Raw genomic sequence first — 21,095 nt, forward strand, 5'->3', positions numbered from 1 at the left:
AGTTTCAACAGGCGGACATCCGGTGTCACGTTGTTACAGAGAAGCGAGTGTAAGGCTGTTCCAATTCTCAGCACCGCTCCTCTCTTTCCCTGACTTCTCAGCAGTTGTCCTCCCCACGATGACGTTTTCATCGAGGCCAAGGAAAAGAGTTTAGGAAAAGGAGATTGGCGCTACTTTTGAAATAACACTCCACGGGGTTATGTTGTGCAGCTGAGTCACGTGACCGCACAGCAACAAATCACAGCGGAGCCAGAAAAAGGGGGCGGAGCAAAGTGTGTGTGCAGAAGAGGAGTCGAGCAGAGAGAGCTGCTTTTTCATGAAACGGTTGTAAAGTAGTAAACTTACTGGAACATATACCACTACCAACGTTCGGATCGATATCTGCATCGATCTGAACACCCTTGTCTCCTGGATCCTAGCTGAGATCAGCGTGAACCACGTGGGTCTCTGCTCCCTGATCTGTTTCCTGTTTTTGGAAAGAGTTCCAGCTTCATCACGGAGTTTCTCTCGGTTTGTGGGCTCGTCTAAAGGTAAGAGCTAACTTTAATGTGGGTTCAGTTTATGCTGAGTTTAGCTCTGTTGAGAATAATAGATTGCTTGGTAGACATTGGAGTTAGACAGACTGTAGAGTTTGTGATTGCTTGCAACATCATAATATGGCGGTTGCTGGGGGGAAAGAATACATAAAGAAAAATAGTCTTGGAATATGAACAAAAGGATGGGGTGCAGGGCAGGAGAACAACCAACCCCCACCCCAGGACATGAAGCCACAGGTACAAGCCTGGGGGAGCACAACCCCAGGGTGAGAGTAGTGGAAGCTTGCTGAGAAGGAGGCCAAAAGGCTTTCGATGCGCTCTGAGGTCATAGTTTTAAACACTTGATGTACTCAGCTGCATGAAGAGCACGCTTGAGTTTCTCTAACACAATTAAATAAAACCTGATGAAGGTCAAAGGTCGTCACTTGTATGTTGAACTACAAACAGTTTTTTGCAGTTTTTTGCACATAGTGTGTTATTTACCATAAAGTGATGCAGAGTTATTCATACCAGAGTAACCAGAGAGGATCATATATTTTTAAATATATAACTTTCTACAGGACTGAATATAATATCTTTATGTAAAGGTCCGGAGCCTCTGGGGAGTATCTGAGTATTTATAACATTACACAAACCAGAGGTCTCATCACAGTGTTCATGAAACGCTGGGTTTATCCATCTTCTGGGGCGGGCCTACAGAGGAGTGCTGAAGATTTCCCTGTGAGGGAGCTGCTGGTGAAGATCATGAGTCCTGCTTGATCAATGCGATGAGCTTCAGTGTTCCTGGTGTTTCTTAAATGAAGCCTCTTTCAGTGGGTCAACAGAACTTCTGGCACAGGACAGCTGTGATGAAAGAAAGGGAAGAAGTTTCTCCAAACCTCTGGACCCAGAAACCCAGCTCGGTCCTGATGGTCTCCCTCACTAGTTTCTCTCCAGGGTGAATGTAGCTGTTATACATAATACGGATTATTATTAAATGAAAAGAACACATTAGACTACACTACTGAAACCTTCTGCTGCTGTTTTTAAAGTTTCCATGTTACCAGGCTGTAGACTAGAGATTTAAACCGTTTTAGATCGATTACACTCAGTCTTAAATGTTAAAATCTCAAAGGACAGCATTATATTTTTGATATTAACAGTAACTCTGGGCCTCTGTGGAGTGTGCAGCTGATCTCATCGCTGTCTAAAAATGGATAAAAAAAAACTAAGGAGTGCTGAATCCTTCAATAACACAGACTATTAGAGTAACAGGTGAGTAGCATCGCTAACTAGCTAGCAACAAGCCTCCAACACAGTGCGTATGCTAGCGGCTAATCTAGCAAACGAATTAACAACAGAGCGACTTTAGAACTATAAGATGATAAGCTGTGTGTCTTTTCTAATAATAATAATAAGATAACCTTTATTAGTCCCACACGTGGGAAATTTGTTTTGTCACAGCAGGAAGTGGACAGTGCAAAAGTTATGAGGCAAAAATTAGAATACAATAAGAATAAATACAGTACACAACTGTACAGAATAGAATAAAATGCTATATACAGTAGAATAAAATAAAATAAATATACAATAAGATAAAAATAGAATACAAATACTATATACAACTGTGTAAAAATACAACGATGACAGAAAGGATTATTGCACTTAATATTATTGCATATGTATGGATGTGTGTGCTTGATCAGTTAAAGTCTTTATTATGGAGTCTGACAGCAGTGGGGAGGAAAGACCTGCGGAATCTCTCCGTCCCACACCGTGGGTGCCGCAGTCTCCCACTGAAGGAGCTGCTCAGTGCTGTCACAGTGACATGGTTGTATTTACCTTAATTAAACGAGTTGTCAGTCGTGGTAAACCAGCAAAAAACTTGAGCCACAGGTGCTACGTAAAAAGTGTAGGGGGCGTGTTTGCGGTCATGTCCAGCGGGTGTGTGGGCGGGAGTGTTACACAGTCGCTCCACCTCAAGTCATTCCCGCGCAGACTCTGGCTCCAAATTTGCAAGATGGCAGCCTCCACAAACGGGATATTTTGGCTTCATTTTTGCATAATGGGAGGAGGCGGTGTCGCGTCGTCCATCTTTTATACAGTCATTGATTGCAACATGGCAAATTGAACCTCCCCCACCCTCATTCAGATCTGGACTTTGGAACTATTTTGGTCTTCATGTGACATATGACTCTGAAGGTATGCGCGTCATGGACAAAAGTAAAACAGTATGTCGGATGTGCCACGCAATGCTCAATTACATGGGTGGAAACTACTGCGTTAGCGCAGTTTGCTCGTTAACGTGTTGACGCCGTCCAGCCCCACGCACGGGGTGATCCGCGGTAGCTCGTTAACGGAGATTTGCCGTGTTGTGGCGTTAACGTCATTTCAGATTAACGCTGACAGCACTAGGGGGAACACAACGAATATGCCTGCACATTTACGCCGACATCATCCTAGTGCAAAGACAAGTGGAAGCAGACAAAAACAACAAACACGCATGCTACAAACTTTACCCGAGTCATTTAGACAGCCGTTAGCACATGATTCTCCTTATGGGGACCTGACATGTTTAATATGCTGCTGAGAGTATAGCCCAGAAGAAGCGTATAGTATAGCTTTTATTTTGGAAAGAGCCATTTCTCTGTAATGAACTCTCTTTTCCAAAGATGAGTGATTTCTCGATCAGATTTATTTTTTATTACTTTATTGTTTCAGCAACATTAAATTTAAAAACTGTACTTTTGATTTAAAATATATATTTATAATTTTAATAAACGACAAATTAAAAATGCATGAACATTTTTTTGTATCGAAAAAATATCGAACCGTGACACCAAAGTATCAAACCGAACTATGAATTTTCTGTATCGTTGCACCCCTAATATATGTGTTGTATGTATGTGTATATATGTGTATGTGTATATATACATATGTATGTGTGTGTGTGTGTGTGTGTGTGTGTATATATACACTCAACAAAAATATAAACGCAACACCTTTGTTACTGCTCCCATTCCCCATGGGATGGACGTAGAGACCTAAAATTCATTCCAGATACACAATATAACCATCCCTCCCAAACAGTGGTCACAAATCAGTCCAAATGTGTGGTAGTGGGCACATCTGCTATATTGAGATAATCCATCCCACCTCACAGGTGTGCCACATCAGGATGCTGATCTGACATCATGAGTAGTGCACAGGTGTACCTCAGACTGCCCACAACAAAAGGCCACCCTGGAATGTGCAGTTTTTTGCGCTATTGGGGGTCTGCGGACCCAGAACCGGTCAGTATCTGGTGTGACCACCATTTGCCTCATGCAGTGCAACACATCGTCGCATGTCGTCTATCAGATTGTCAATTGTGGCCTGTGGAATGTTGGTCCACTCCACTTCAATGGCTGTGCGAGGTTGTTGGATATTCGTGGGAACTGGTACACGCTGTCGTATACGCCGGTCAAGCACATCCCGAACATGCTCAATGGGTGACATGTCCGGTGAGTATGCTGGCCATGCAAGAACTGGGACATTCTCAGCTGCCATCTGCCCTGAACAATGTGAACCATGATTCATCCGTGAAGCGCACACCTCTCCAACGTGCCAGACGCCATCGAATGTGAGCATTTGCCCACACAAGTCTGTTACGGCGACGAGCTGGAGTCAGGTCAAGACCCCGATGAGGACGACGGGCATGCAGTTGAGCGTCCCTGAGACGGTTTCTGACAGTTTGTGCAGAAATTGTTTGGTTGTGCAAACCAATTGTTCCAGCAGCTGTCTGGGTGGCTGGTCTCAGACGATCTTGGAGGTGAACCTGCTGGATGTGGAGGTCTGCGGTTGTGAGGCCGGTTGGATGTGCTGCCATATTCTCTGAAACGCCTGTGGAGACGGCTTATGGTTGAGAAATGAACATTCAATGCACGGGCGACAGATCTGGTTGACATTCCTGCTGTCAGCATGCCAATTGCACGCTCCCTCATTGCTTGTGGCATCTGTGGCATTTTGCTGTGAGACAAAACTGCACATTCCAGGGTGGCCTTTTGTTGTGGGCAGTCTGAGGTACACCTGTGCACTACTCATGATGTCAGATCAGCATCCTGATGTGGCACACCTGTGAGGTGGGATGGATTATCTCAATATAGCAGATGTGCCCACTACCACACATTTGGACTGATTTGTGACCACTGTTTGGGAGGGATGGTTATATTGTGTATCTGGAATGAATTTTAGGTCTCTACGTCCATCCCATGGGGAATGGGAGCAGTAACAAAGGTGTTGCGTTTGTATTTTTGTTGAGTGTACTTCTTTTTTGCTGAGTAACAGGAGACGAGTCTGGTGGTGCAGCAGAGGAACAATTTCAGCCATTTGGACTCAGCTCAGCCACTACAGTGGAAACAATGTCTTCAACACAAAAGGTGAGAAAAGTATTAGAGTTTTCTGTTAAGAGCAGCTTCCATCCTGGGCTCCTCCATATATACAGAATCTACATTCAAAATCAGAAACCACAGAAGTCACAAGAAAATACAAAGATCATATTTTATCTACACACATTGAAACAACAATATCATCAGTTCAAATCACTTTGAATTTTTTATGAAATAAAAGATTTTCTCTGCTGATCAATATTTCCTAATGTCATTTTAATTATACCTCTCATTGTGTCACATTATTGTAATGTGACACCATCACCAGAAGGTGGTGGTAACACACCAACAAGGTGTTTGTTGACATGTTTGATTCCACCAATGGAGGGAGTTTCAGTTTGTTCCAGGACTGCATTTCACTCACTGCCTCTGTTTCTATCTCTGTCACTGCAGGACCAACATGGAGCAAGAAGTCAGTGCTCTCAGGAGGCCGACAAACCTCACAGAAGAAAGGGAGAGAAATCCTACAGCTGTGATGAGTGTGGAAAGTCTTTTACCCAGGCTGGAAGCTTAAAAAGACACCAAGTCATCCACAGTGGAGTTAAACCTTACAGCTGTGACTTGTGTGGAAAATCTTTTGTGCAGGCTGGAAACTTAAAAAAACACCATGTCGTCCACAGTGGAGTTAAATCTTACAGCTGTGAGTTGTGTGGAAAGTCTTTTACCCGGGCTGAAGGCTTAAAAAAACACCAAGTCATCCACAGTGGAGTTAAACCTTACAGCTGTGACTTGTGTGGAAAATCTTTTGTGCAGGCTGGAAACTTAAAACTCCACAGAATCATCCACAGTGGATTTAAACCTTACAGCTGTGACTTGTGTGGAAAGTCTTTTGCCCGGGCTCGAGGCTTAAAAACACACCAACTCATCCACAGTGGAGTTAAACCTTACAGCTGTGACTTGTGTGGAAAATCTTTTCTGCAGGCTGGAAACTTACAACTCCACAGAATCATCCACAGTGGATTTAAACCTTACAGCTGTGAGTTGTGTGGAAAGTCTTTTGCGCGGGCTCGAGGCTTAAAAATACACCAACTCATCCACAGTGGAGTTAAAGCGTACAGCTGTGAGTTTTGTGGAAAGTCTTTTACCCAGGCTGGAGACTTAAAAAACCACAGAATCATCCACAGTGGGGTTAAATCTTACAGCTGTGAGTTGTGTGGAAAGTCTTTTACCCAGGCTGGAGGCTTAAAGAGACACCAACTCATCCACAGTGGATTTAAACCTTACAGCTGTGACATGTGTGGAAAATCTTTTACCCGGGCTGAAGGCTTAAAAAAAACACCATGTCATCCACAGTGGATTTAAATCTTACAGCTGTGAGTTGTGTGGAAAGTCTTTTACCCGGGCTGAAGGCTTAAAAAAAACACCAAGTCATCCACAGTGGATTTAAACCTTACAGCTGTGAGTTGTGTGGAAAGTCTTTTGCCTGGGCTGAAGGCTTAAAAAAACACCAACTCATCCACGGTGGAGTTAAACCTTACAGCTGTGACTTGTGTGGTAAAGCTTTTGGTCAAAGTCGAAACTTACAGAAGCATCTAGTTACCCACTCTGGAATTAAGGCGTATAGCTGCGACTTTTGTGGAAAAACTTTCAGTGAAAAAAAGTACCGAAATATTCACCTACGCATTCACACTGGAAATGATCTTTCCTACTGTGATCAGTGTGGGAAACTGTTTACAACAGATGCACAACTACAGATACACATGTTTACCCACACTGAGGAGAGACCTTATAAATGTGACCTGTGTGAGAAGACTTTTAAATCTCCACATTACCTGAAAAAACACCAACAGATCCACACCAGAAAGTAACTCTATAAGTGCAGTTACTGTGAGGAAGTATTGATTTTTTATCTTGTAATTTTAACCTGATTGTTTGGAACAAGTCTGATCAGTAAACCTATGGAGTTATACTGAATGAACTGTTTTGGAAAATGAAGAATCATTTTCGCTCGGTAAGCTGAGTGTTATAATGTAAACAGTAAAACGTAATTGGACATTGGCAGAGATCACTTACGCTGTCATTGTTTAGAAGCAGAGCAACACAGATGGATCCAGTTCTCAACCCTGTCGTCACTGTGGTGGTGGGAAAACGTTTCTCTGTGACCTTTGTGGAAAAACTTCCAATCATCAACGGGACCTAAAACCACATCAACGTATCCACACTGGAGACAAAATGAACTACTGCAAAGAATGTGGGAGGGGCTTCCACACACCAAGTACATTAAAAATACATGAACTCTTCCACAGTGGGGTCAAAAAGCACATCTGTGACCAGTGTGGGTCATCCGTCACCACTGCATGTGAGCTTAAAGAACAAGAATAAGCAAATCCACACAGTAGAGACTAGAGATGGCACGATACCACTTTTTTATGTCCGATACCGATACCGATATCATAAATTTGGATATCTGCCGATACCGATATGAATCCGATATAGTGTTTTTTAATCAACAAAACTGTTTTTTAAATATCTTGCTGCATTTTGTATAAGTTCATACTCAAGTTTAAAACAACAACTACACTAAAGCTATTCTGTTATACCTGTATGCAAAAAAAATATTTCATAGTTCAGCAATACTGATCAATCTGATAAACTTAAACCTGCACCATCCTCCCTATTCTGGTATTTTAAAGAGTACTTAGCATAAATATTAAGCAACCTAACTAATAGTGTTCCAACTCCCAGCAACAATAAAAATAAATAAATAAAAAATAGGGAACCACCCCTCACGCTCCACCTCATGATGCTTAATCGACGTAATCAACCTTAATTTGATGCAGTGTGAAAAAAAAATGCACAGAAATCAATTATTTTTCAAGAAATATTAAATAGATTCAACATCTTTCTTCAACAAAATTGCAGACTGCACAGATGGTACCTTCCCAAAGGAAAAAGTACTATAGCTTACTAGGGTATATTAGACTTAACAGTTACTATATGCAGTAATGGACTTCTATACATTTTACATCAGATTAAAAATTTGGGTGTAAGATTCAGATAAATATTAAATAATTAAAAGCGAGACATTTTAAATGAGAATAAGAAAGAAAAGTATGTCTTTGTGCCCCCTTTTCCCTGTTAATGCCCTATCGGCCCCCCCTGGCTAAACTTTGCTAGATGCGCCCCTGCACAGTTACCAGCATCAGCTGCGTAGAAAAAGATCCTCGAGTAGAAAGTAATATTAAATAAATTCTAACAACAGCTGATCAAGCTTAAACGTGCTGCTGTTGTTCAGCCGCTGGTTTCCTCTTTCTGGTGCAAAGTGGGCCAAAAGCAAACAAGAGAGACGGAGTCGCGACAGAAAAGCGATCAGCTGATCGTTAAGCAGTTTCATGATTGAAGTAGCAGCCAGAGAGCGAGAGGCAGTCGCTCGTTAAGCTTAACGCAGGAATGCTTTACAAACATTCAGAGATGGACTTACACACTTGCTTTACTTCTCTCGGGGATAACTTTGTCGGAGATTAAATGCCGGGTTGCTAGCTAAGCTCCAAATGCTATCCAGACCACCGACAGGTCCGAGTGCTAACGTTCTGAGGTGAGTTACGGCGTGTTGCAAGTTTTGTGAGGTGCTTTCGTGATATTTAATGGATCGGATTACATTTTAAATTTTTCTCCGATATCCGATCCAGTAATTTAGGTCAGTATCGGACCGATACCGATACGTAATATCGGATCGGTCCATCTCTAGTAGAGACACCATACAAGTGCAGACACTGTGACAAAAGCTTCTCACAATCAGGTCATCGTAACAAACATGAACGTACACACATGGAAGTGAACTTCAGCTGTGACCAGTGTGACAAGAGCTTCAGGAATCTCAGTTCATACTCCGAACACAAACGATCCCACACTGTAAATAAACTGTTTCACTGTTACCAATGTGCAAAAACCTTCACTTCATTATCTGCTCTGTGCAAACATGAGCCTGATCATGCAGGACTGAAATCACTGGATCACAATGAATCTGAAGAGAGAGAAAGATCCTCTTCTGGTTTCAGGGTCAGACTTAAAAGCCTTGAGATCAGGCTCCACAGAGTTCAGATGGAATCTCCTGTAAAGAGTGTCAGCTGATGTCACACTTGGATCTGATGAGGTAGCTCTGATTTCTGGGGCTGCAGTGAATAATCCTGAATGTTACATTTAGGAAGCTGCATGTATAGATATGTATATCAAGTTTATGTTTTTTCCTTTGAGGGATTTTAATTCTCTAAAATGTTATCCCTGTTACATTTTAACATTTGTTCCCTTAGGACACAGTAGTGTTTAGTAGTTGTACTATTAAAGTTATAGGAATGTCTTTTTTTTTCTTTCTTTTTTCTTTCTTTCCTTGAAGTCCACGTTGTTTTTTTTAATGAATTCATTTTGATCCACATGTTCTGCAGCTGTTTGCCTTTTGATTTGAAGTTTGTATTATGAAATCCTGATACTGTTAAAGCATCAGTTATAATTGATGAACTCTGTGTAAAGTTTATTAAACAGTTTGGTGTGAAAAATAAAGAAATGGTCTCACAGCAAGTAGTTTGAGCCATGATTTCCGATTCAAACTAATTTAAATGTTTTTAGTGGTACATGTGGAGGTTTATCAGAGGAGGAGACTTGGCTGCTCTCGGCACGGTTCCTGCAGCTCATTAAAAACTCTGAAATGATCTTCAAGGAAAAGATGATTAATTTTTCTTAAAAACAAGATGTTGGCATGAAGTTTTAACATGAGTGTGTTTAAGATGCATTGTGATTAGCATCTCACACGTTCCAATAAAGCAGATGTTCCTGCATTGCAACAGTAGTTTGCAGATATGTTCATCCCCCGACCATCTGCAAGACTCTCATGCAGCACCAATTTGAAACGCAGCCTGGAAAGTGCGTTCATGGCCCTACAGGTTGCCTAAGCACAAGAGACAAATTGTGCAAAAGGAATTGGCTGAAATGGTGAAAATGCTGTTATCATAGGATGAAATGAGGATTTGTTCCTCAGTGTTTGGTCTCCTATGCTTACCTTTTCTCCAGATGATTTGTCGCAGTTGAGAGGGGCCGGTTGTCTTTAAGGTGCTTCCAGGTAATTAAGAAGTGAGTGCAGGGTTCGTACCATTCATCACACTTCTGTTAGGTTTGTTTAAAGACTCGGGCATTTTTCAGCACCTGCTGTAGCGATAGCTGCGTCCTCACACTGCATATGCTGTTTGCCACCTGGATGATGTTGTCATTCATAGTGATACCACGGTGGAGCATGTGCAGTGGGTGGTCACAGTCCCTAAAGTGTGTGGTTGGATGGAGGGACGTACAGTATTTGGGTACAATTTGGGAGCTGGGTATGTGCATCCACACATGGATAAAACAGCAGCCATCGTATCCTGCCTGTGTCCCAACGCAAAAAAGAACATCCTGATAATAATGAATTACAATATTCCTAACAAGAAGAAATAAATGCATGAACGAGTTTTTCAGCATCACTCTGGGACAGGATATTTCTGATTTTCAAGATATTGCAACAATGGAAGAAAGCAGTCATAAATATTTGCTTAATATTTCCATTAAAGGAGAAATCCTGGTCAAAAAGACTCTAAGATTCCATATAGTGTTACTGGAGGCCAAGGTATTGCATCCAGAAAAGGATAAAATCCGTAGCTGTTGATAAAATTGGCACAGAGCTTCCCCCATGCATTACCAAAGATTCACATCAAACTCATTCTTGATTGCTTTAATGAACATTTTTTTATTGTCACAGTTTGATACTGATGATTTCTTGTGAACACTCCTTTAGTTTAAACCCAGTGACAGTATGAAGTTATTATGTTTGTTTTCATGTAAGTATCTACACTTATATTATCTATCTATACTTCATCTGCATCCTTTGAGGCCCCATTTGAAGGCTGATTATGTCCCAACATAGGCCAGAATTAATAGCGCAGTGGTGGTACAAACCCCAGCAGATGGCTGAAGCGTGGTGGCCAAAGAATAAACTTTTAAAAGCAAGTATAAATTTTTAGATCACTTATATATCTGCAAAGAACGTTATAACATTACACATGGGTTTTTAATTATCGATTTATCGATTAAAATCGGTTCTGGCTTGTGATATCGATTCATTAAAATCCTGAATTGATTTTTTAATACAAATTTATTTTGACCAAAATGCCAGAATTTCAGGATAAACCTCACAAAATTTCAACAAATAACAACAACCAAACAGCTGAAATAGTAAATGAGAGCAGGAACACGATTCTGCACAAAGGCGTAAACACAAAGCGTGGATCCACCGACGGATCAGAATCAGCGACATGTCGCCTTTCTCTCCCGACAGCACGGACACGGTCGGGGCTGAAAGCCGACAGCTCGCTGATGTTTCGGTGGGTCCGTGCTTTGTGTTCACGCCCTTTGTCCACTAGATTCTGAAGCTGCAGGTTTTTTCTCTCTCAAAACAATATTGACTAAACCAGCAGCAAAAGCAGATCCAACCCTTCACATAAACATCGTGATAATTTCCTCTGACTTTTGCTGTTTTACTTCCACAACAATAAAATCACACTTCATGCACAGCTCTCTCCCTCTCTCTCTCTCTGTCTTTCTGTCTATGTGTACTTCAAGAACAGTTTCCCGTCAAAAAAATCTATTTTCTGCATTATTCGCTTGTTTATTACGCACAAGTCTACCGTTGTTTGCAGCGCTGTCGGCCGCTGTTTTTTCCCTTTTACATAATTCTGAAAAGAAAGTCTCATTTTTGCTGTTCAATAGGCTACTGAACAAATTCTTTTTAAAATTTAACTTTTTAAAATTATGCGAAATTTCAAAACGCTTAGCTGTGTCTCTAATAAAACCTCTGTAACTTTGCTCTGCTTCACTTCAGCAGCATCAGCTGAGGTTCATATGTTGATTAATGGTTTTCTTTCGTTTTTGATGTACTGCAGAATATTTTTATAAAATCCCAGGCCAGGAAAATCAAATTCGTGTTTTTCTCTGTTTTATCCTCAGCTACTTCGACACAAAGGCATCTTCTGTGATGCTCACACCTTTGATAGAGTCTAGCAAGTGTCAGTTTTTTTTATAGATATAAAAATATGGAAATGTATTGATGCAGGACCTGAATGATGATTTATGGAATGTGGAATATCTGTCCATGCAGACAATATTGATTTGTAACTTAAAATTTGTTATTTTAACTAATAATCTTGTCAGCATAAAGTTCTTTATTTGGAGCACAGATCTACAAGAAAGATAAGTTACTGAAACGTGCTTGTGCTTAAATTCCATATCACTCTTTGGCAATATTGTGAGTAATGTTAAACTTAAAGATCATCTCTGCCTCCGGATCTGTTTCCTGCTGCCTGCCACTGAAGGCAGTGGGGAGAGGTAACAATTAGGCAGTGCATTTACCATGGCATATAATGTCATCTTTCCTCATTACAGTCCACTTTGACCAGCAGGTTTGTGACAGTTGGCTGAACATACTGAGCCAAGGAATCTAAATATACATTTGGCATCTCAGTGGGGCTACCAAAAGTCATCACCTCAGTCTTTTTATCATTGAATTTTAAAAAGTTAAGAGACATCCAAGCCTTAATGTCATCAAGACACTGAAGTCATGGTTGTAAGGAATATGTGCCTTTTTTCTGTGGAGGGACATATCTGACAGTCATCAGCATAGAAGTGAAATGCAATGCTGTGTTTTCTCAGTATAGATCCAAGAGAGAGCAGATACAAAGAAAAGAGAAGGGGGCCTAGAGCTGAGCTCTGTGGGACAACCACACAAGAGAGAAGCGGAGGACGAAACATGGTCACAGAGACTGACACAAACACAAATCAATTTTAATTGGAATTCCACGTGAAAGACCAATACAAAGTGGTGCACACGTGAGAAGTGGAACAACAATCATACATGATTCCAAACAATTTTTACAAATGAATAACTGAAAAGTGGGGTGTGCGTAATTATTCAGCCCACCTTTATCTGCAATTACAGCTGCCAGTCTTTTAGGGTCTGTCTCTACCAGCTAGAGACTGGTAGAGACATTGGTCTTTCACGTGGAATTCCAATAAAATTGATTCATGTTTGTGAATGCAATCTGACAAAATGTGGAAAAGTTCATGGGGCCCAATACTTTTGCAAGCCACTGCAGTAATTATTTTCTCATCAAATTCATAATGTTGGTTAACACACTTACACCCCCCCCCCCCCTTCTCCCTCTTCAGGTGCAGTGCGAGTTTTGTTCCAGATGGGCACATTTTGGATGTGCTCAATATGAGAGCAGCCTGGTCAAGTACCTGTGCGACAAATGTGCATAATTTGTACACGTTTCTTTTTCAGTTCTTTCTCCCTGTGTTCTGTTGATCTATAAATGTCAAATATATGTATCTGTAAATATATTCAGTAAATATATACTGTAACTATAATGGAGTGAGTTCATTGTCAAAGTTTATATAGTCAGGTGTTCCAATCACTTCAGTGGTGACAGCTGTATAAATTAAGCACCTTGGCATGCAGACTGCTTCTACAAACAAGTGCCAAACCATGCTACTGTTGTTATTATAAAGTAGAAGCATAATTCTGACGGGAAGAATTACGTGCCAAAACATGCTACCGTTGTTATTATAAAGTAGAAGCATACTCTGACAGGAAGAATTACGTGCCAAAACAGAAATACAGCAAGCTGTCCATACCTGAGGCCTTGGAAACTGCCAAGCAAAGACTCACAGCCTTGGCCAGCCGCTTGAGGAGGTACACCAGAGAGATAGAAGGCAGAAGAATCAACCAGCTGTTCTCCACAGAACCAGCAAAGGTGTACTCTCAGTGGCAAGGGAACAATAATAATAAGAGAACAGCACCACCAAGGCTGGAGACGGAGCAATACTGGAAGAGCATATGGGAGAAGGACGCAACCCATAACGGCAATGCTCAGTGGCTAGTGGATCTGAGGGCAGACCACAGCGACCTCCCTGAACAGGGTCCAGTAACCATCACAGTGGCAGATATCCAAGAAAGGGTCTCCAGTATGAAGAGCTGGACAGCACCAGGGCCCGACATGGTTCACGCCTACTGGCTAAAGAAGCTGACTGCACTCCACGAGCGTCTGGCAGCACAAATGAACCAGCTGCTAGTTAACGAGAGACACCCGGAATGGCTAACCAAAGGTCGGACGGTCCTGATCCCCAAGGACCCCAAGAAGGGACCGGTCCCCTCCAACTACCGACCAATAACCTGCCTCAGTACTACATGGAAGCTCCTGTCAGGCATCATATCGGCTAAGATGAACAGGCACATGGGTCAATACATGAGCGGGACACAGAAAGGAATTGGCAAAAATACCAGAGGCGCAAAACACCAGCTACTGGTAGACAGAACAGTAAGCCGAGACTGCAAGACCAAGCAACTGAATAAACAACCTAATTCGTGATAGACCTTTGACTCTGTTTTGTTTGAATCCAACTGTTTTTTGCAGATGTGCATAAAACATGTTACTTTTAGTATTGTTATCATTATCATCATTATTGCACTAAATATATTTTAAATAAAGGATACTTTGATATACATTCTACTGTAAGGTTGGAAATGTATTTTCTTCACCCTAAAATATGTTTTGAAATGTATTTTGGTTTGAAAGAAATATATTTTCAATTTCAAAAATATATTTTTTTGGAGCATCACAAATATATGGTAAATATATTTACCATATATTTGAAATATATTTTGGCCAGGAAAAATGTATTTTTTTTACCGTATGGGGCTGCTGATGCATCCAGAGCGGAGTCGGCGCCACCATCGGACTGCAGCATGTTCGAGTCAGGGGTCACCAATGTGGAGGTAAACACAGACGACACGAGAGCTCTCGATAAACACTGCTCGTTTATTACTCATCACCACAGAACTGAACACTTTCCCTCCAAAACACAGCAACAATACTTCCTGAGAACTGGGTGTGAGTGGAGCCCTCCACTGGTCCACCACAATGTCACAATTACAGGATGATCTACTAACAGTGTGCTTTAATCTCTCTATGAAGAAGCCACTTCAGTTCAGTAAAAATCAGCTGGAGAGCAGCTGTGAACAGCTGACTCTTCGATGTGCTAAAGAACAGAAAACATGATTTCCCATCAGACCATGAGCAACAGTCAGGCATGTAACACAGTAACACTTTTATTTTTTACATATTCAGCAGAGAGTTAGCTGTGTGCACCATTAAAAAATAAGAAGCGTAATTCATTTCAGCTTCATATAAACTGTATTATGGAGGAAAAATAAGTGGGGCTCACCCCAAAACACAGCTTGAGGACTGACTGGAGTTTTAGGACAGTCTCTTTAGTAAATCTAGCAGCTCTTTAACATCAAAAGACGTGTTTGACCTGCTGCAGATGTTAGTAAATCTGACCCTAACTGTTCGTTCTTCTTTAAAATTCAAACTTAATAATGAAGCAATATTTTTAACAGGCTGTTCCTGTTTATATAACCTCCATAAAACAACAGGGTTAGAACACATTGTGACAAAGTAAGATGTTTGTTTTGTAGTCCATCTTCTGCACAATGTAGTTTCAACAGGCGGACATCCGGTGTCACGTTGTTACAGAGAGGCGAGTGTAAGGCTTGTCACTGTCACTACCCGATCCGTACCGGAAACCCCATCGGTACCCCGCATGCGCAAAAGGTGTCTACTTCCGGTCGAAGCATTTTACGATAGTTACAGGTCAGAGTATCTGTTAAGATGTTAAGAATAACAAGTATCTCTTAACATGTTTCCGATAATGAAACATTTAATATAATGTAGACAAAAATAAAAAAAATTAAAAGATAGTGACAGATCGGGACTCCCGATCCTTACTGCGCATGTGCATAGTCAGACCATACAAATCGGGTCTACCCGATCCGTACCGCGCATGTGCAAGGGTTTTCTTCTTCTTCTGTTCGTTTAATGGCAGTGTACTCCCCAGTGTACGAGGATACCGCCACATGCTGCCTGAGCGAATGAACCCTATTGTAAACTGAATTAGCGTCATTACAAACGTGTGTTAAATTTGATTTAGTGATAGTCGAGTGTTTTTTATGCTCGTCTGTGTGGAGAGAATTGTTGGAAAAGTGATGATAATGTCCGCTGTCACTGTCAATTGCCAGTAAACACTTCATCTGGCTGCTGAATCTTCACGTGACATATTATAAAGTCTGTATTATTAACTCTGTCATTAGGCACCATTCTTCTTATTTTACGGCGCTGTTGTTCAATCGGGGGACACTCTCTGTTGAGGAGAAAAGCATGAATTTCTTTGTATACGGATTATCCATTGTTTAAATGTCCCGGGCAGTCGAAAAGGAGGCAGAGCTGTTGAGAAATGCTAGGAGCTAACTGGGCGCTAACTGTATCATTCAGGGGCCGAGCAAGATGGCGGCGTGATGAGGAGTGTTTTTTCGAGCTCTCAGCACTAGAAAGATATAAAGCATTTTTACAACACCTATTTGACGTCTTTCTAACTTTCAAGACTTTTTTGAAGATCAGCGCACTAAATCTGAAACCAAACTCTGTAACAACAACATGTCGAAATCTGCTCAGAAAAGGCTGAGTAACTCGGGCAAACCACATGCAACTAGCATGCTAGCTAGCGACCATAGCTACATGAAAGAAATGGAGTGTCAGCAGATGGTTGAAGAAGAATTTCCACCCCTACCAGTTACGCCTTCCAAGCCTCCAGTGGCTAAAAAACCAACACTGTCTACCAGTCACTCTGATGGCGACTCCCTGAAAGCTGATGCGGTCAACACTTTGATTAATCTGATCAACACCAGAAGTGACGCCATTGAAGAAATGGTAGGGACAGTTCGTACGCATTTAAAGGACATAAGTGATAAGATTATGGTCATTGAGAAGAGGGTTGAGAGGAACGAAACGCTTACACAGAAATGTGACGAACGCATCTCTGAAGTTGAACGCTACAACCGCTGTTGGAATCTGAGACTGTATGGGGTACCGGAGTTGGAGAAAGAAGATGTGCGCGCAAAGGCGATTGGGATATGCCAAACGGTTCTACCTGCGGAAAAGGAAAAGTTTCAGAGGTCTTAGACATCGCTCATCGAGTGGGGAAACCAAAACAAAATGACCCGAGACCCAGAGGGATCATCATCCGGTTCATCTCAAGGAGAATTCGTGATGCGGTGTGGAAAGCTGCCAAGAACAATACTTTCCTTCAAAATAATCATCTGCGGTTCACTGAAGACCTGACGAGAGAGGACAAAGAAAACAGACTGAAGCTGTGGCCCATTATAAAGAAAGCACGTGAAGAAGGGAAATCTGCTTGCTTTGTTGGAGGTCGAGGCTTTGTAAATGGTGCTGAAATTCACACATAAACTCTTCAATATTCCATGACCCTTAGTTCTTCTCAGGTTTGTTTACAAGGTGTTCTTTATATTGATGTGCCTGATATTTGTAGATATTAATGTTTGGCTGTCTAAATTGCTCTCTGATGTTAGCAAAAAGCAAAATTACTGTTAAATAGGTAAAACTTTTTTGTTGTGCTTTTATTAGGCGTTTAAAGTTTATTTATATATATACTCTATACTGTGAACATTTTCATATTCTAGTGCTGATCTCAGTGTTAGGTTAAAAAGTTTAACTTCGATTTACATTTTAATACATATCTTTTCTTTGTCAATTTGTGTTCTTTGTTTTTTGTTTCTATTAATGCTAGGGGTCTTCGTAACAACTTAAAACGTAAAGCCACTTTTCTTTATGCAAAGCAACTTAAATCCGACTTTGTGTTTTTACAAGAATCTCACTCTACTATCAACGATGTTAGTTTTTGGCGATCTCAATGGGGAAATTCTATATGGTTATCTCATGGAACTGAACGATCAGCTGGGGTATCAATCCTAAAAAACAGATATAATGGGGATGTTTTACATACAGAATGTGATTCCGCAGGTCATTACATATGTCAAGTCATAAAATATAATGATTTAGTCTTAATTGTAACTAACATATATGGGTTTAACACGAAGCTAGAAAAAGATCATTTATTTTTGACGATTGAAAAAAAAAAATCTAGCTCGTTAAATAAATTTCCAAATGCAAAATTATTACTAGGTGGAGACTTTAACTGTATTATGGATGCTGAATTAGATAAATTTCCTCCAGGACATTCGAAAAGAATTAATACCACATTGAAGGCTGTTATGGTACGCCTGAAACTTACAGACATTTGGAGATTCAAATTTCCTCAGTCCAAAATGTTTACTTGGTGCAACAATTCTAACTCGCGACATTCAAGGATAGACTTTTGGTTAGTTTCAGAGAGCTTTGACAGCAATAGCATAGATGTAGGTGCTTGGCCTTCTCCAGCAACAGATCATAAAGCCATATATATTAAAATAAATCTAACTTGTCTATCTAATTCTTCTGTTGTTAAATTTACATACTGGAAACTCAACAGCTCATTATTACAAAAAGACGATGTGAAAAAGGAGCTTAAAGAACTGATCTCAAACTTTTGGTCTATAGCTCAAGAAGATTTAAAATATGGAAATAACTGGGAATTATTAAAATTTGAAATTGGCAAATATTTAAGGAAGGTTGGTAGCCTTAATGCAAAGTCCAAAAGACTAGAGGAAGAAAATATAATCTCTCAAATCACACAGTTATCTAATAAACAAATTGACAATTTAACTGAAGAGGATAAAATGAACCTTGCTAAATTACAAGATAAATTAGATCGTTTATACACAGACAAAGCAAAAGGCGCTTTTATCAGATCAAGATCAAAATGGCTTGAAGAAGGTGAGCGTAATTCCCATTATTTCTTCAGTTTAGAAAAGAAACACTCAAGTATAAATAATATTAGCAAATTAATGATAAAATGGGGTTATAACAGAGGATTACAGATTAATCTCTAAATATTGTAGTCATTTCTATAAGGAACTTTATAGCTCTACATTTTCTCAGGAAGCTGCAAATCATCTCTTAAAATCGCTGAATGTTAAATCTATCAGCCAAGAAGAATCTATATTATGTGATCAACCCATCTCATTAGAAGAAGTCAAAGATGCAATTGGGCTATTGAAAAATAATAAATCTCCAGGTACAGATGGTCTTACTGCTGAATTATATAAAACCTTTTCTGAAGAGTTGTCTCCCTTTCTTCTTGAGGTATTTGCAGAAAGCATAGGAAACCAACAGCTTCCCACTACGATGAATCAAGGTTTGACTACGTTGATTCCAAAGCCTAATAAGGACCTATTAATGATTGATAATTGGAGACCAATTAGCTTGCTAAATAATGATTATAAAGTATTTGCTCTAATTATAGCTAACAGACTTAAGATGGTTCTTGACTCTGTTATTGATGAAACACAATCTGGCTTCATGCCCAAAAGACACATAACTAACAATATCAGATTGGTTTTAGATATTCTGGATTATTCTGACCTCATAAATTGCAATGGTTTCATATTATTTTTAGACTTCTACAAGGCCTTCGATACGGTGGAGCATGAATTTATATTTCAAGCTCTGGATAAGTATGGTTTGGCTCTTACTTCTCTACAGCGATTAAAACATTATACCATAACAGTAACAGCAGTATTAAATTAACAAACGGTACTTCACCCAGATTTAACATACAAAGAGGGATAAGACAAGGCTGTCCCATTTCTCCATACCTGTTTTGTTAATTGCCCAACTATTGTCTAACCATATGAAATCAAGCAATGTAAAAGGTATATCGCTAATTGGCAAAGATTTACTCATAACACAGTTAGCGGATGACACTACATTATTCCTAAAAGATGAATATCAAATTTCTATTGCTATTGAAACAATCTCCATATTTTCCAAAGCTTCTGGATTGTACTTGAATATTCCTAAATGTGAACTTATGGCGATAAAAGACTGTTCGAAAACAGCTTTGTGTAACATTCCAATAAAACAAGAAGTTAGTTATTTAGGTATCATAATAACCAAAAATCAGGAAAGTAGAATGACTCAAAATTTTTATCCTATTCTAGAGAAACTCAAACACAGATTTAATCAGTGGTTCTTAAGAGATTTGTCGTTAAAAGGCAGAGTATTAATAACTAAAGCAGAAGGCATCTCTCGTCTTACATACGCTGCATTGGCATTGCACCTTGATAAAAAACTTATAAAAGAGGTTGATAAGTTACTTTTCAACTTTATCTGGAAAAATAGGACACACTACATTAAAAAAACAGTTCTTATGAACTCCTATGTCAATGGAGGACTTAATGTGTTAGATTTTAATACTTTAAATAACACATTCAAAATAAATTGGTTGAAGAATCTAATTACTAATCCTACTTCCATTTGGAATACTATACCTGTGTTCATGTTTTCTAAGTTAGGTGGCACTGAATTTTTCCTTACTTGTAATTTTGATATTGATAAAATCCCTTTAAAAACCTCTGCTTTTCATCGTCAAGCTTTTTTAGCATGGACTCTTATTTACAAGCATAACTTTAGTCCACACAGTTATTATATCTGGAATAACAAGGATGTTTTATTTAAAAGAAAATCTCTCTTCTTAGATAGTTGGTTTAGGAATGACATTGTTTTAGTCAACCAATTATTTGACTCAAATGGTACGCTTTTCTCCTATGAAGAATTTTGTTTACATTTCAATTTAGCTATAAATCGTCATGATTATACCAAAGTATTTGGCTCAATACCATCAGGGGTTTGTATGCTGTTTAAGAATCAACCTAATATCACTTCATTCCACAGGCCGTTGGTATCTCCCATACAAACTTTTGTTGGCAAACTTTGCTTTTCTAAGCAATCTAAAAACAACAATAAATCGATTAGAGCTTTATTTCAGAGTACCATAACTACGCTACCATATGTTATTTTTTTCTGGAACCGGCTGTCAGATGGTATTATGTGGAACGAAGTTTGGAAACTCCCTAATCAGTTTTTAATTACCAACAAAGTTAAAGATATTTCTTATAAATTAATACACAGAATTTATCCTTCTAAAGATTATCTTCGAAGCAAATTCAAATTAGACATTGATACAAGCTGTAGCTTTTGTAAAACCTCCAAGGAATCTACTATACATCTTTTTTTGGTTTTGTAACCTTGTACAAGATTTTTGGCAGAGTTTATGTGTTTTTATTTCAGAAAATATATTTAAAGGATTTGTACTGTTTTGGAAATATGTTTTGTTTTGTCTG

General features: G+C 39.7%; 1 long non-coding RNA gene across 1 annotated transcript; it reads left to right on the forward strand.

Annotated features, from left to right (window-relative positions):
- The first annotated feature begins 285 nt into the window (after positions 1-285).
- Positions 286-5,386, forward strand: LOC120716486. The gene is made up of 3 exons (XR_005691936.1): positions 286-530; positions 4,842-4,933; positions 5,336-5,386. It is a non-coding gene; the product is annotated as an uncharacterized LOC120716486 (long non-coding RNA).
- Positions 5,387-21,095: the final 15,709 nt, after the last annotated feature.

The sequence above is a fragment of the Simochromis diagramma genome, unplaced genomic scaffold (assembly GCF_900408965.1).
Source record: "Simochromis diagramma unplaced genomic scaffold, fSimDia1.1 OVJJ01000776.1, whole genome shotgun sequence".
Taxonomy (NCBI): domain Eukaryota; kingdom Metazoa; phylum Chordata; class Actinopteri; order Cichliformes; family Cichlidae; genus Simochromis; species Simochromis diagramma.